At 35.3% G+C, this 17809-nt stretch overlaps 2 long non-coding RNA genes across 2 annotated transcripts in view; one reads left to right on the top strand and one right to left on the bottom strand.

Annotated features, from left to right (window-relative positions):
• Positions 1-17809, bottom strand: part of LOC122739934 — a 241683-nt gene that overhangs the window by 51278 nt on the left and 172596 nt on the right. The window lies entirely within an intron of this gene.
• LOC122739935 overlaps positions 1-17809 on the top strand; it is a 189618-nt gene that overhangs the window by 39048 nt on the left and 132761 nt on the right. The gene's annotated exons all lie outside the window — the stretch shown is intronic.

The raw sequence follows: 17809 nt of genomic DNA, 5'->3' as shown, positions 1-17809 counted from the left end.
AGGATAAGTTAGAGGCATTCCCAATAAGACCAGGGGTGAGACAGGGATTTCCATTATCACCTCTATTATTTAATATTGTACTAGAAATGTTAGCTTTAGCAATAATACAAGAAAATTTAATTAAAGTAATTAGAATAGGCAAGGAAGAAACAAAATCTATCATTCTTTGCAGATGATATGATGGTATACTTAGAGAATCCTAGATAATCAACTAAAAAACTACTTGAAACAATTAACAACTTTAGCAAAGTTGCAGGTTATAAAATAAATCCACATAAATCATCAGCATTTCTATACATGACCAACAAAGCTCATCAACAAAAGATAGAAAGAGAAATTCCATTTAAAGTAATGGTAGCCATCATAAAATACTTGGCAGTCTACCTGCCAAGACAAACCCAGGAACTATGAATACAATTACAAAATGCTTTTCACAAAAATAAAATCAGATCTAAACAATTGGAATATTATCAATTACTCATGGATAGGCCAAGCTAATATAATAAAAATGATAATTCTACCTAAATTAATTTACTTATTCAGTACCATACCAATCAGATTACCTAAAAATTATTTTATAGAGCTAGAAAAAAATAATTACAAATTTTATCTGGAAGAACAAAAGGTCAAGAAGATCAAGGGAACCAATAAAAAAAAATGCACCAGAAGGTGGGCTAGCTGTACCTAATCTGAAGTTATACTATAAAGCAGAAGTCATCAAAACTATTTGGTACTGGTTACAAAACAGAGGGGTAAGGGGCAGCTAGGTGGCCCTGGATTCAGGAGGATCTGAGGTCAAATCCAGCCTCAGACACTTGACACTTACTAGCTGTGTGACTCTGGGCAAGTCACTTAACCCTCATTGCCCCACAAAAACAAACAAACAAACAAACAAAGAAAAAACAGAGTGGTAGATCAATGGAATAGATTAGGCACAGAAGACACAGTAGTAAATGACTTTAGTAATATACTATTTGATAAACCCAAAGACTCCACCTTCTGGATAAAAACTCACTATTTGACCAAAACTGCTGGGAAAACTGGAAGATAGTGTGTATGCCCAAAACTAGGCATCGAGCAACATCTTACACTAAATACCAAAAAAATGTCAAAATGGGTACATGATTTAGACAAAAAGGGTTATATCATAGGTAAATTAGGAAACAACTTATTTAGCCATTCCCCAGTTGATGGGCATCCTCTCGATTTCCAAATCTTTGCCACCACAAAAAAAAAAAAAGCTATAAATATTTTTGTACATGTGGGTCCATTTCCCTTTTTAATGATCTCTTTGGGATAAAGAACTAATAGTAGTATTTCTGGATCAAAAGGTATGAACAGTTTTATAGCCCTTTGGGCATAGTTCTAAATTACTCTCCAGAATGGTTGGAACAAATCACAGCTCCACCAACAATTCATTAGTGTTCTCTTGACAGAGAAATAGGTCATGGATAGGGGAGAAAAGGATTTATCAGGTAGGATAGAATCAGGAAGGAGAAGACATAAATTTCAACTTTGGAAGGTGGATAATAAAAGGTCAATTTTAAAGGTAAGAGTAAAAATCTGTGATCAAGGACTGGATGAGGAAAAAGAACAAAGGAGCATTGTAGAGGATGCAAGTTGCTTCAATTATAAATCACTATTGGTAGTCTCATTCCTTTTCTTCCATTGCCTTTTTCTTCTAAAAGAGGGCTGTAGGGGACTAAGAGGGGGGAAATGAGGATATAATGTGTGACGAGTAAAATTAAATGTGTGGTCACCTTATTTCTGTCCCACATTTGGAGAAAATTAGCTGGGGTTTCTAAAATAGTTGTTACTTATAAATTAGAAGCTTTGGCATCAGTTTGGGGGCATTAAACATTTATTAAACTATACCAAGTATTAGTAAAAAGAGAACACCTGGATCAGAAAGTTAAGAAAAGGCGTATCTAGCCTAAAGGAGAGAATAGAGCTCAGCTTGGTCTGCTTCTTCCTCCAAGTTCTCTGCCACCATGAGCACCTCAGAGAGCCTAACAACCTTGAAGTAACTGCATGGAAACTTTTTATGGGTTTGGAGGAGAAGCAGTCCTTACACACTGTTTCAAGTTAATTGACTAGCATCAACCAAATCCATTGTTTCACTGGACTTGAGGGTGGACCCATGTTGAGGTCAGAGTTCACACCCTCTGAGAACATACCCTCTTGAATGCCAGGCAGGTGTGGTTTTAATTTAATTAACTTTAAGTGAGTTAATCAATGAAGTCAGTCTATCCAATCAATCCCCTCAAGCTGGGGACTTTGGCTATTCCCAAAATCCTATTATTTTCTCACAAATGGTAGGGACTTCTTTTGTTTTTTTTCAGTGTTTACCACAGTATCTGGCATATTAGTGTTCCAATTTTTCCACAGCTTCTCCAATATTTATTATTTTACTTTTTTGTAATATTAGCCAATCTGATAGGTGTAAAGTTGTTATAATTTGCATTTCTCTAATCAGTAGTGATTATGGGCATTTTTTCATATGGTAATAGCTTTGATTTCTTCATCTGAAAGCTCCATGTTCATATCCTTTGACCATTTCTCAATTGGGGAATGACTTGCATTCTTATAAATTTGATTTAGTTTCCTATATATTTTAGAAATGTGAGAATCAAAATGCCACCCCCTGCTGAGAAAGACATTGTGAGAACCAGGGTGACTCCCCCTAAAAAGAAAGCATCTGAAAGCTGCCTGGCATCCAGAAGTTACATCTATAGAACCGCCTGTAAGGCATGTCAATCAATGCTACCAGCCAATTAGCTTGGAGTTGTGTGTGGGGATGGCCCTGCTTCCTGTTTCACAGGGGGCTTCTGGGAGAAGTCACTGAGGATCTTTTTTTTTTTCCATTCTTGGACTTTGGTTGGTAGCAGAGAGAGAGAGGAAAGGAGATAGACTGTACATCAAGTGTTATCTTTACTCTTTAATAAATGCTTAAAAGCCTAAAGTGTTGCTGAATTTATCAGTAAATCTTAGCTAATTTCTCCTCCACACTGGGGTCAGGTCAGGCACCACATACTAGATATTAAACATCACAGTAATGAGGCTTTTATCAGAGATATTGGCTGTAAAAATTGTGTCCAATCTTTCTGCTTCCCTTCTAATTTTGGATGCATTGCTTCTGTTTGTACAAAACCTTTTTAATTTAAAGTAATCAAATTAATCCATTTTGCATTTCATAATATTCTCTATCTCTTGTTTGGTCATAAATTCTTTTTCTCTCCATAGATTTGAGTGGTTAACTATTCCTTCCTTTCCTGATTTACCCATGGTATCATCCTTTATTATAACCAAGACCCTTGATGCATGAAATAAAACTTAAATGGAGGCTAAGTAATTTAAATCTAAGGTAGGAATCAAAGAAAAAATTATAGAAACAATGGATACTTTTCTTAAATAACATGCTAACAATATGATAGTATGTTAAGAATTTTGAGATGCAATCAAAATAGTCCTTAAGGGAAAGTTTATTACTAAGGACTTTCATCAGCAAAAGAGATTAATAAGTTGGGCAAAAACTAAAACAAATAAAATAAATTTTAAAAAACAAATAAAAATGACAACTAAACATCAAAATAGAAATTCTTAAAAATCAAAGATTAATAAAATTTTGATAAAAGCTGAATAAAAAAGCCAATAGCTATTTCATTAAAAAGCTAATAAAATAGACAATAAAATAAAAATAATATTCTTTAAAATTGATTATCAAAATGCCAGTTTCAAAAATGAAAAAGGAAAATTCACAACAAATAAAGAAGTCATAAAAGAAATTATTAGAAACTCTTTTGCCCACTTATGTGCAAACAAAAATAAATGAAATGAAATGAAATGGTTGAAGATTTACACAAATATAAAATATCCAGACTGACAGAACTGGAAATACAGAATTTAAATAACATCTCAGAAAAAATAAATTGAATGAACCATAAATGAGTTCTCAAAGACAATATTCTGAGGACCAGATGGATTTCCAAGTGAATTGCTTCAAATGTTCAAAGAACAATGAATTCCACTATTATATAAAATTTTAAAATGTAAAAAGAATGGATCTTACCAATTTCCTTCTGTGATATAGATGTGGTTTTTGTTCCTAAACCAAGGAAAGGTAAAGCAGACAAAGAAAACTACTGACCAATATCCTAATGAACAGTGACACAGAAATATTTAACAAGTCTTAGAAAAGAGGCTAAAACAACATTTAAAAATAATATACAACATAACCTGATTGGGTTGATACTGCTGTTTAAAGTTGGATTCATATTAAGAAAACATAAACATAACTGAGTGTATTAATAACAAAACTAATGAAAATGTCATGTGGCATGATTATGTCAATAAAGGCAGACAAAGGTTTTGACAAAATATAATATCTATTTCTGTTAAAAAGTTTTCAAAAGTATAGTAATAAATGAATTTTACTGTAATGTGGCAAATATTATCTATCTAAAACCAAGAACCAGCATTATATGTAATGGAGTAAGACTAGGTCTTTCTAAGGCCTTAAGACTAAGATCTTTCTATGATCTGAGACTTGACTTAAAACAAATTAATCAATCTACACTGGAAAATTCTGACTCACCAAGAGCAGAAACGGTATATAGCTAGCTAATCCTGCTTAATCCTTTCCTCAATTTCTCTCCCAGGGAAGGGGGAAGGAGTAAGCATCTATATCTATATCTAATCTATATTTATACCTATATATGTATGTGTGTATGTGTGTGTGCATATATATATATATATATAAATTTATATGTATATATAGTGCCTATTATGTGCCAGATACCATGCTATTTAATATTATCATATTTGATCCTCACAACAACCTTGTGAGGTAGGTGCTATTATCATCTCCATTTTACAATTCAGGAAACTGAAGCAAACAGTAGTTAAGTTACTTGCCCTGGGTCATACATCTCTCAAGTGTTCAAAGTCAGATTCTAGTCTCCAGGCCCAGTGCTCTAGTCATTTGCCACCAGTTATCTCCTAGGCTTCCTACTTAACTGCAAAACAGTAGCCCAAAGCAGAACTGACTATCTACTATAAATCTGCATTGCACAGAATTGTTCACAATCTTATTGTGGGTAGAGAATTGTTCACAATCTTACTGTTACAACTAATAGTCACATCTCCACCCTCCTAATCTGCTCCTGAGGGGAACCCATAATTAGAATTATTTTTCAGTGTATACTTACATAGTTCCTGCCTTTAAGGATCTTAGAATTTAATTAAGAGGGATATGGGTGTAGGTGTGGGTATGAATGTGTGTTTGTGTATATACATATTCGTTACATTTAGATATAGATATAAATATGTGTTTGAAAAGGTTTAATTCTTCAAGAATCTCAAATCACCATTTTAGACTGAGATTTTATTTCCATAATTCATAGCTCACATCTATCTACATAAGGCTTTGTAGACCCTAGCTGGCTTCCTCACAGCCACTGTAGGTAGGTAGTGAAATCATGGTTCACCTCCATTTTATGTATGAGAACTCAAAGTGAGGGGATCCTGTGATTTCCCTATAGCTGATTGGCTGGTATTGAACCCCAACAGAAAACCCAGGTTATATGTTTCCAAGTCCTATGTTCTTTCTACTGTACTATATTGTTTTTCCTAATATGTATAGCCTTGGAAATGAAGGCTTTCAAATCCCCAGGGTTCCAAAAGGAAGATTTATTTAATAGGTATACAAGGAAAGAAATGTTACAGCCATTCAAAATGAGAGAGAAGCTCTCTAAAAGAATTTAAATGTGTAGTAGCAAGGAACAATGTAAAATGAAACTAATACATAGGTTCAGTTGGAGATTCAATTCTCCATAGGTGCCATCTGCCTGGAACCCACATCACTAAAAAATCACACCCATCCATTTTGAGTTTCATTTCTCCTGTGGCTGAGATTACAATCTATCATTTAGAGGGAATCTGACACCAAGAGAAAAGCAAGTATATAAAAAGGAATTGGAACTGATGCAGAAAAGAAAAGTAAAAATAGGTTGTATGCCTCTGTTCGCTAAAATGACATAGTTAGGAGTCAGGAAGACAGTCAAGACAAGAACTAACTTTTTTTCTGTCATTTCTATCATCAGGTGGCTTATAGTGGGAAGGAAATGGAAAACATGTTGAAAGATAATCATATCTTTTAGGACTTTGTGTTTATGATCCTTACTCCCCACTCTATGCCAAACATTGTGTTTGCTAAAATACCTATGTGTTAGTTTAAAACTAAGTCCATGTCTGCTAAGATGATGATAGCAATTCTCCCCAACAGTCCAATTTCTGGTATTATATTTGAAAAATTAGATACAAACTGGTATTTTGTGTGTCATTTTCAGATATTAAATATTGTGCATATACTGAAGAAGGAAATAACAAGTCACTCTAGTATCTTTGCCACAAAAACACCATGGACAATATTGGTATGCTACGATCTGTGGGGTCATGTCAAATGAGAAATGACTTAACAACAAAAGGTTTTATGAGGTTTATATAGTGGGAAGCATATAAGACGCATCCAAAGAGGCAGTTTGGTATAGCCCATAAGACCAGACAAAACAATTATGGGTTTAAAAGCATCCCCCCATATATAGATATAACCAGTCAGAGAGACAGAGGAACAGAAACAGAGAATCATGTACTAAATATATTTAGTGAGGATAAAACTGGAAGTCAGGAAACCCTGAGTTCTAGCTTGGCCATCAGCAGTGACCATGAGAAAGACCCTTAAACTGTGGGAACTCATTTTTCTCATCTGCAAATTAGAGGCAGATTTATTCTCTAAATTTTTTCCTCTGCAAAAATTTCATTATTCTATGTCTCCTGCAGATTTGGTATAATGAACAACAGGAAAGATATTATTATGAAGTAAATGAAGAGAGTATTTGCATGTTCAACTTTCCACAGACTTTAAATTAACAAATGTTCTTGAAATTCCATGTGCAGGTATTTCTTGAAACATGAGTTATTTCAAATATCCCAAAACATTTCCTAGAGAATACCCCCCCCCAAAAAAAGTCAGCTTCCAATTTCATCATTTCAGGTTTTTTAAATTACATATATTGCTGCTGTCATTTTCACACGACTATTTACTTAAAAGGAAATAGTTCCTAACACTGAGCAGCAAACATGCTTATATATCCTGCCAGATAACAAGGGCAGTGCTTCCCCCACAGTCTGTACAAGCACATGATATGCATTCTTAGTAATTCATAAGTAAAGCCAGTAATACTTTGAGGCTTCATTTGTACAATATTTGATCTTTGTTGTAGACTGGTCAAATAAAAGGACAGACTAAGGGTCAGAATAACCATATTAATACTTTATGAAGGAAGAATTGCTCAAAAGCAATCAAGGCACTATGCTAAGCAATGTGGATTTATGAAAGGTCAGGGTGTGGGGGTGTCCCTGCCCTAAAGGAGTTCACAATCTAATGGAGGAGACAACTTGCAAACAACTGTATACAAACCAGATACGTACAGGATAACTTAGAAGTAATCACATAGGGAAGGCACTAGTATTAACAGGGACCAAGAAAGACTTCATCATAAGGTAGGATTTTATTTGAGACTTAAAGGAAGCCAGAAAACCAGTAGGCAGAGACGAGGAGTGAGAGTATTCCAGCCAAAGGGGACAAGCCAATAAAAATGTTTAGAGTTGAGAGATTCAGTGTCCTATGGGAAGAATGAGCAAGGAGGCCAGTATTACGGGGTCATAGAGTATGTGGAGAAGAGTAAAGTTGCCATCTCCAAGCTACTGACCAGCTAAATTTAATTATTAGAAAGATTTCTGTATTGGAAAGTCTCCAATTTTTAGTATAATATAATCAATCTTTGAAATTCCTGCCTAATCATTTCCTAATGATCCCTCTAAGTGGAACCTTTGTCTCTTGCAGTTGAAGGTGATGGTTATGTACCCCGTTTGAATTTTCCCCATCCTGATTTCATATCATCTGGAGTTTATTCAGAATGTGGTGTATTTTATTGTGCTACTATGTAGGATGAAGAATTATCTATGAAAATTACATTTTCAACAAAAAAAAGAAGAGTAAACTATGAAAATTACATTTTCAACATAAAAAGGGTAAACTATAAAAAGGTTGGAAAGATAGGAAAGGGGTATTTTATAAAGAACTTTAAAAGTCAAAAAAAGAATAATCTATATTTGATTCTGGAGGAATTATGGAGCCATTAGAATTTATTGAATAGGAAGGTGACAAATTCAGACCTGTACTTTAGGAAGATAACTTAGATAAGAGTGGAGGATTTAATTCAACATTTACAAACACTTTTGCTTAATCTTTCTTTGATACTTTGATCAATCTGTTTTTTCTTCTGTGTGGAACTTTCTCTAACAATGTAGATCATGGCCAATTCATCCTTGCCCATCCAGTTTGACCCCCATCTCTCCTAAAGTTTCTCCTAAAATTTCACCAGGACAGGTCCATTCAATGAAATGAGGGCCTTCCTCTAGAATTCTGAACATTGTGATACTATCAACAGCTGCCTACCAGTTATCCTTTATTTTTTTTCTATGTGACTAGTCCATTTATGTATCTCTGGTGACATCCTATATATCAGAAAGCAAAGTTTGAATCCCGCCTTAGACACTAACTAAGTGTATTTGCCTGGACAAGCCACTTAACTACTTTAACCCCAGTTTCCTCAGGTGAAAAATGGCGATAAGAATAATAATACCTACCTCAATGAGATAACATGTAAAGCACTTTGCAAATCTCAACATGAGCTTAAAGACTGGGAGATAGTCTAGGACAGAAGGTCCTGGTGTGCTATATTCCACGGGGTCACAAAGAGTCAGACATGACTGAATGACTGAACAACAGCAAGGCTATTTTTTTAAATGTTATTTTTATCACTTCTCTCATGTAATTATTGGCTATCAGTATATAGTAACTTGCTTTTGTGCACCACCTGCCCCTCACTTCCCCATTAGGTGATTCTCAACATTAAATCTTTTTAATTCATATTCCATGGCCACAAATGGATTATGATTTGCAGGAGGAAGGAAAACTCCATAAATTCTCCATCCATGTCTTGGATAAATACTTCAAATGGACAGTAAATTGAGCCCAGACTCCCACTACAAGAGTGGATTTTTCTTTCTTTTCCTTACCATATGCTTTCCCTTCTTAATAACACTATTCTCCTGGTGAAGTTATGTGGTTTTTAGTCATGGAAAATCATGTTCCCTGAAAAATTAAAGTTCGTTTACTCATTCATTGACTATTTCTCCTATTGTCTATAAAGTTTTGGGGTTTTTTGTTTTGGGTTTTGGGGCTTTTGGGAGGGGGTTGCGGGGCAATGAGGGTTAAGTGACTTGCCCAGGGTCACACAGCTAGTAGGTATCAAGTGTCTGAGGCCTGATTTGAACTCAGGTCCTCCTAAAATTCAGGGCTGCTGCTTTATCCACTGTGCCACCTAGCTGCCCATATGTCTATAAAGTTCTAAAGCTTGTTTCATTGGTAAATGCATCATAAATTACATCTAATTAAACATCTCTGATCATTTTTTTCTCATCCTATGAAAAAGTGTCTCTTTATTGCCTATCAAGAAAGCAGATTCCTTTAGTGTAGTTTGAAAGATATATCCACAACCTGCTTCCAACTTCCTCCTCCAACCTTATCACATCTGTTTTCATGAGTTTTGTTGCAAACAAAGCTACTGACCAGTTCCTTAATGCATCCTATCAAATTCTCACCTTCAAATCTCTCTGACAATTGTAGAATGTCACATCTGGAAGGGACCTCAAACTTGACCTGTAGGAGGCTTTTTTTAGTCCCCTCAGCTGTTAATGTCCTTTCCATTTTCAAAGTACTTTCTGCCTACTCCTATATGTACCTTGTATGTACATATTGTCTCCCTATGAGAATGTACACTCCTTTAGAACAGGTACTGTGTGTGTATATGTGTGTGAGTGGACACAGTTTGCCTTTCTCTGTATCCCATTATTAGCACAGTGCCTAGTATATGTAAGTGCTTAATAAATGCTTGTTGATGAATCGATCTTAGAGATGATCTAGTTCAGTACTCTCATTTCATATAACTGGGATATTCAATAATTTGTCTAAGATCATACAGTTAGTTAATGGAAGAGGTAGGATTTCACGCCAGGCCCTCTGACTTGAAGTCCATAGATCTTTCCACTTTGCTTCAGTGCATGCCTATTAAAAGACTGTAGTCTTTAGGGTACAGCTTAGTTTTCACCATATCCATGAAGCCTTTCCTGATTTCTCTATAGCTAGAAGGAATTCTTCTCACTTCTTTCATCATACTTTGTGCCTGTCCTCTACATTCATCATATTCTAATATGTATCATAGTTATTTATATCCTTGTCTTTTCTGTATTAGGTTATTGGTTTATACAATATTGGGATTGTCTGATTTATCTTTGAATCCCATAAACAGCCTAGCACACTGGAATCAGGACATATGGATTTGAATGTGGGCCAAGACACTTACTAGCTATGTGATTATGGAAAGATAACCTCTCAAAAATTGTTTTTGCATTTATAAAATGGGCATAATAAAATTATTACTGGCTCCTTGGACAAGGGTATGGAAGGTGAATAAGTAAATAAATAATAGATAAGTTGTTTATTAGAAACCAGTCATAGTACTAATTTTATTTTATTTTCTTCCTAAATCTCTGTGACAAATTTTACTCTAATATATAGCTCTCATTCCATAGCTTCCCACAACAGCCATATTTATGGGTTCCTCATTCTCATATATACCTAGGCTCATAAAAGCTTACAATATTGGAACATCATTTTTTTTACAATTTATGTGAACCATGATGAATATTAGCAGCATTTCAATGAGATTTGAGATTTGAGCTCAAGCTTTCATTTTTAAAATGAGGAATAAACAATCTCAGGAGATTAAACCATTTACCAAAGGACACATCACTAAGGAGTGGTAGAACTTGGAAATCCAGGTACTCTGGTTCCAAAAAGACAGCTCTTTCCTCTGTACCATGCTACAGAACGTCTATTTCACACACACCCCCCACACCCCCCACACCCCCCCCACACCCCCCCACACCCCCCGTGTTAAGCACTGGTTTTTCCAAAGATGTTGCCAATTTCATGAATTATGGTCAAGTGACTTCCTCTATCTGTTACAGGCTGGGAATCTTACATCTGTGAAGAAGCTTACTTGGTTAACTCTCTGGTATTTCAAGTAGACTAAGAATTAGTCAAGGACAACCCTGGCGGTCTTAGTCTTTAAAGTCTTTAACTACTTTAAAGTCTTCTGTCAAGAGGTCTTTAAAACATAGACTCATATATCAATAGAACCATAGACTCATAAACTAAAGAAAAAGTAATGGATATCATTCAAGAAACTCACCAAGATAGCTTTATGGAACAAAATGTCAATGAAACTCCTAGTCCATATACTATATAGTCCATATCATAGTTCTACCAAAAGGGGATATCAGTGTCTTTTAATGTACATAGAGGAAATATAATGGAGTAGAGACAGTGGGGGGTTTTGTTTTTTTTTGTTTTGTTTTGTTTTGGTTTTGCTTTTTGTTTTTAAAGTAGAAGAGACAGGAATAAAATGGAGACTAATTCAGGGCAATTTCCATTTTTAGTACCTCCAATACTTGGTTTCCTATGAGCACTGACTCTGTGTTCATGGCCAAAGCTCTGTGGTTGGGTAGTCAACTAAAGAAGTTGACTGTAAATTTGGCTAGTTTATTGGCCATATTCACACCAAAAGGGACTGAGGGAAAAATATTTGGATTTACACCCTAAAAGGTTAAAAGGAAATATATAACTCAGAAGTTGGAGTTGAGTAAGCCTAATTTTACTAAATTGTTCTTAATGGATGAAAAGAATCCATGGTTCTTTTCTCCTCTCTATATATTAACTAAAAGGAAAAAAAAACACAATAAAGTCCATTTTTTTAATAGACATACTTTCATCAATGAAAACAAATTACCAAACACTAAAGAATACTGCTTACAAATAAAAATAAGTATATATTCTTTATCCAGCTAACACTTGTAGCACATTAAGAAAATATATTTTCTACACTGGGTGGCAGGAAGGACAGCAGTTTTCCTTTCATATAAGTTCAATACACTATGGAGCCAATGGGGGGAGTGATTATTATTATATATTCCACAAAATATGACTATATAAGTATAATCTGTAATGACAATCAACAGCACAGTGTACTGGTGATACAAAAACAAAAACAAAATCATTCTTGCCATCAAGAAACTTAAATCTATTGTCTAGCTAAACCCATAGGGACTATTTAAGTAGGACGATGAGGACAGTGCAAGAAAGAATTTGATCAGCATGTCTAAAATGACAAGGTCTACACAAGCAAAACAAACAGCCAAACTGGGTGATATCTGATTAATTTGTTCACTGTAAACAACCAATCTAATTCAGACCCCAAACTGTATTTTTTTAATTTAGTAGTAGGATTTGAGGCTACAATTATTTGTATAATTGCTTACTCTTTGCTATATTATAATGCTCATAGCCAGTCAGTGATTATGATTAAATATATGTATGCATATGTATGTATGTAAGTATGTATGTATATGTTCTTGAAGAATAGTAATTCCAACAGTTTTATCTGTAAGAATATCTTCTGACTATCCATCACAACACTGCCCACTGTCAAGGCTTTATTTTTACTTAAAAGCATCCTATCCCTGATACCATTCTTTTTTTTTGGGGGGGGGGGTTGCAGGGCAATGAGGGTTAAGTGACTTGCCCAGGGTCACACAGCTAGTGCATGTCAAGTGTCTGAGGCCGGATTTGAACTCAGGTTCTCCTAACTCCAGGGCCAGTGCTATATCCACTATACCACCTAACTGCCCCAACTCCATGCATTTTTTAGCTAGAAGAAGAGAGGTACGAGAGGTATCATGGAGCAGTGGCCTTGAACTCAAGAAGATTTGAGTTAAGGTTCCACCTCAGACATTTAATATCTGTATGACCCTAGGCAAGTTACATATCTCTCTTGGCCTCAGTTCCTCATATATAAAATGTGAGGGTAGGACTTGATGACTTTTAAAGTCTCCCCCAGCTCTAAATCTATGATCCTATGATAAGTAAATTTTTCAGAACTTTTGTTTCCTCATCTGTTGTATGGAGATAATCTCACTATCTACCTCACAGTGCTGCCCTGAGGAAAGCACTATTTAAATGTGTCATTATTATGGAGTACATACTAATTCATACAATTATACATTCCTCCAGGAATGGATTTTGAACCCAGTTTAAATCACATTATCAATTCAAGGGATAATAATACAAAGAAGAGAATTTGGGAGTGTCTTTTCCTTGGAAAGAATAAGATTTTTAGAGAAATAAAAAATGAAATCTAGAGCCAAAATCATTATCATCAGATGGTATAACTATTTCTTGATCAATTAACTCATCTTTGGCCCCTTTCCTGACAGGGAGCCGGGCCTTGATCGCAGTTGCCACTAGACATGGAACGACCGAATCACTCCTCGCTTCCCCTTTTGCTCCTACTCATTCAATAAAGTCCACTCCCTGAGGAAAAACAACAACAACAAAAACAAAAACCAAATAACTCATCTTTGTATATCACGTTAAAGTTCATACAAAACTTTGTGTGCGCGATCTTATTTGATCCTCATAATTATGTGTGCTAAGTGCTATTACCCCTCTCTAATGGGATTGATTCAGTGCAGATCTAAATAACAATTCATTTTTTAAAAATATATTCCCAGTTTTAGATGAAAATAAGCAATACACATCTATATACATATATAATAGAAAGTATTATAATATGAAAGTAAAGGATTCATTTGCATAAATCAAGGGACACTTTGAAGAATATAGAGTTTTCACTTAACTGAGTTACTAATGAAATCCGAATTAAGACAGAACACCAGTTTCTGGGTAGGAGCAAAACAACCTAATTTTGTTCCCCTTAATATGTGCCACTGGAATCTTTTTTCCCCCCATCTCTCCAAAGTTTCAGAAATGCTTGTCCCTAATTCTGCGGAATTCTCTAACTCTTGCATTTGTAGCTGTAACACGGTTGCAGAATTCCAAAAGGACTATTTTGTTCCATTTATTATAGTAAAAAGAAATCCTTGCTGAATACAAAACATTTCTGTTTTGATTATGTGAACTGATTGTGTGTAATTTTGCAGCTTCTTTTTTATGTCATCATGTCCATTGAATCCCTTTTAAAGGCAAATCATTTTCTAGACTAAAATGTTATCCTAAGAGCAGTTCTACTTTTGCTGACATGATTATGATTAGGAAAATTTAGATCTTCACTGTATATGAATACATTAGAAGAGGATTACTCTGATCGAGACTCTACAAGAGAGCTAAAATATACCACAAATAAATAATCAAGCATCTTTTATGAATTTAAAAATAAATCATGTATCATAAAGTAAAAATGGCCAGTTTGGGCTCTGAAAGAACACAGATAGCATTGCTAATTTACTGCAGAGAGAATCCAGTAATGTGGGTTTTTTTTTTAATTAGATGGTAGAAACAGTAAGGTGACAGGACTGAGAACAGGTAAATCATCCAGGAATAGAAATGCACTGAGACACGGAGCCAGCTGGTGTGGGGCTGCCTTTGTCTCAGTGATCCATGTTGCATTCTGTAATAGGGACTGTTCAGACAGTCTGTTGCACAGCTGTTGTTACTTAGAAACAAACAGTCAGGTCTGTTAGTGGTATCACTCTGCAGGTACTATGATGACAGTAAAGTTTTCTAGGAAGAACTGAGTGTCTCAGAGAGACAGAAGAGAAGCAAGTGGAATTTGAAACACCGAAGAGCTGTAAAAGAAATTTTCTCCCCCTACCCTCAGCCCCTTACTTAATTTATTCCATTATGTGTATGAATTGAGTCATCTAGGCAGAGCTAAATTTATCCCATCAGATTTTGGATACTCAAAAATTGGACTATGGATAGAGTCAGCAAAAGGAAGAAGTTGCTGCTACTGTTTTAATATAGAATTCTACCACCAAGAAATCCTGAAATAAGGTTTTGTATTTAGGTTGTATAGGTTTGTGTAAATATGTGCTTATTACAATTGTTTGAGATTTCAGAAGCTTTAAAGTTGATTCACATTTATTCTATTCATGACCTTTGTGGTGCTAAAAGACCTTTGAGTTAAAAAAAAATCTGAAATTCAACACGCACCAAATTATCTATGAGGTAGAACATGGCTGGTTCTTGATGGCAAATGTGATAAAGTTAGGCTATAGATGTATGAATAAACCAAATTCATCAGGTGTGTGCAGCATATGTAAGAAATATTTACCCAGTAAGATCATCAGAAAGACTGTAGGCCCAAATAAAAGATATGGATATTTTGTCAGTTGACGGAATTGCAAACCCCTTGAGGGCAATCTATTTCACATTCTTTTAGTATCCCCACAGCTTAGCACAGCACCTTAAATAGAGTAAGTTCTTAATAAATATTTGTCAAAGTGAATTAAATAATTGCCCAAGAAAAAAATTTTCCCATATATGAGCAAATGATGAGTACATTGCTGGTGAATTCCCAGGAAGTATCCAGCATGAATTCTAGTTCCCATCCAAAATGGCATAACAAGAGTGAAGTAAAGGAAACATTTGCCTTAGGCACCCAAAGCTGAGGGGCACTTGCATTTACTATCCCAAACACAGCCTGCCATTAGGGTGGCTCCTGAAATTTTAGATTCTTGCTTCAGGGACAAAATCAGCAAAGGAAGAATGGTAAAATCTGAATGGGCCTAATGGATGTTGTTGTTCAGTCATTTCAGTCTTGTCCAACAGTATATGACCCAGTATGGGATTTTCTTGGCAAAGATACTGGAGTGGTTTTCCATTTCCTTCTCCAGCTCATTTTATAGATGAAGAAACTGAGGCAAACAGGTTTAAGTGACTTGCCCAGGATGACATAGCTAATAAGTGTCTGAGGCAGCACTGAACTCATGTCCTCCTGACTCCTAGCCTGACCCTCTATCCCCTGTGCCACCTAACTGCCTAATGGATAGGAATGGCCTAACAAATAGGAATAGTCATCTCAAGTCCTAAATGTCCTTCATTTAATCCTTTGGGGTTTTTCCCACTTTTTATATAGGTGTTTTCTTTTTATTTCCCATATAGAAAAAGAGTGTTTTGGTTTGGGGCAGATGTTTTTAAGGTAAAATACATTTTTTACCACCTCATTGTCTATCCCTGGATTTGGGGATGAGGGAAAAAAAAAGATCTGATTATCCTTGAAACATTTTAGTTATCCTTGAAGTGATCAGGTCATTCTTGAAAAAAGAAATCATTAAACTTGGAACATTCAAGAACACGTTCTAGCTCTTTTTCATCAATAACTTCCATGGTTTTCAGGAAAGATGGGTAGAGACATCAGACTATAGTCACTTGTCAAAAATACTATTTTTATTCGCTCAAAGCCATTTTAATCTCTTGGTATAAGGGATGAAATGACTTATAACTCTCACATGAATGGTTTACAGATAGCATGAAAAGGCAGGGTCAGGTACCTCGCCTTGAGAATTATATCTTGTATGTAACCTGCCTAAAGTAAAACTCTGAAGTAGTAAAATTTGTTTTTATAATACTTCTTTTTGTGCATTCCTTTCTCATCTCCAACAATTTTCTATCCTCATACATTCCCTCACCCCTACTACCAACCACAAATATATTAAGAACTCATTCCATTCTATGCCATTTGACCCAAAGACTCAGTTACTGTGCTTATACAAAGGGATCCATGGATACAAAGGAAGTCCCCACATACACCAAAATATTTGTATTTGGCACATAGTAATCACCATATAAATGTTAGCTATTATTAGTTATTATGGTTATATTGGCATTTTTAGAGATAGCAAATAAGAAGCAAAGTAGAATTCCATCAATTGAGGAATGTCTAAACAAATTATGGTACTTGAATATAATAGAATATTATTGTACTGTAAGAAATGGTATATGCGATAAATAAAGAAAAGCATGGAGAAATATTTGTGAACTAATGCAAACTGAAGTAAACAGAGCCAAGAAAATAACAGAAACAATGACTACTTCAATGAAAATGGAAAGAATTCATGAAAAATCAAAAGTGAATATAACAAACATGACTCAAGTCAATGGACATTAGAGAATACCTCCAACCCACCCTTTCATGGAGGTAGAAGGTCCTTGGGTGCTATACATTGCACATATTTTTGGACTATTTCAATTATTTTTTTGTGATTTTCTTCTCTTGTTATCTTTAAAAATACTATTTGTTCTATGCGATAGATCTCTGAAAGGAGAAAGGATACTGAAAAAAATATAATAATATAAAAAATAAAAGATATCAATAAAAACTTAATAAGAAAAAAGATCCCATTATTTTGGCACCCTGCTCTCCAATCCTGACTTCTGAACCCGGATGGTTTTCCCAGACTCTAAGAGGAGGCTTGGGACAGCTAGATGGCACAGTAGATAGAGTAATAGACCTGAGGTCAGGAAGACTCCTCTTCTGGAGTTAGAATTCAGCTTCAGACATTTACTAGCTGTGTGACCCTGGGCAAGTCATTTAACGATTTACTCTTCCAGCTCATTTTACAGATGAGAATACTGAGGTAAACAGGGTTAAGTGACTTGCCCAGGGTCCTACAGCTAGCATGTGTCTGAGGCTGGATTTGAACTCAGATCTTCCTGACTTTACCTGGTGCTTTATCCACTAGACCACCTATCTGCCCACCACCTCTTCTCTAAGTACTTTCTATTCCTGTCTCCCTCTTCTGCTCCTACTACATACCCTCGGCT

The sequence above is a fragment of the Dromiciops gliroides genome, chromosome 2, assembly GCF_019393635.1.
Source record: "Dromiciops gliroides isolate mDroGli1 chromosome 2, mDroGli1.pri, whole genome shotgun sequence".
NCBI lineage: Eukaryota > Metazoa > Chordata > Mammalia > Microbiotheria > Microbiotheriidae > Dromiciops > Dromiciops gliroides.
This window is presented reverse-complemented; position numbering and strand designations above follow the sequence as displayed.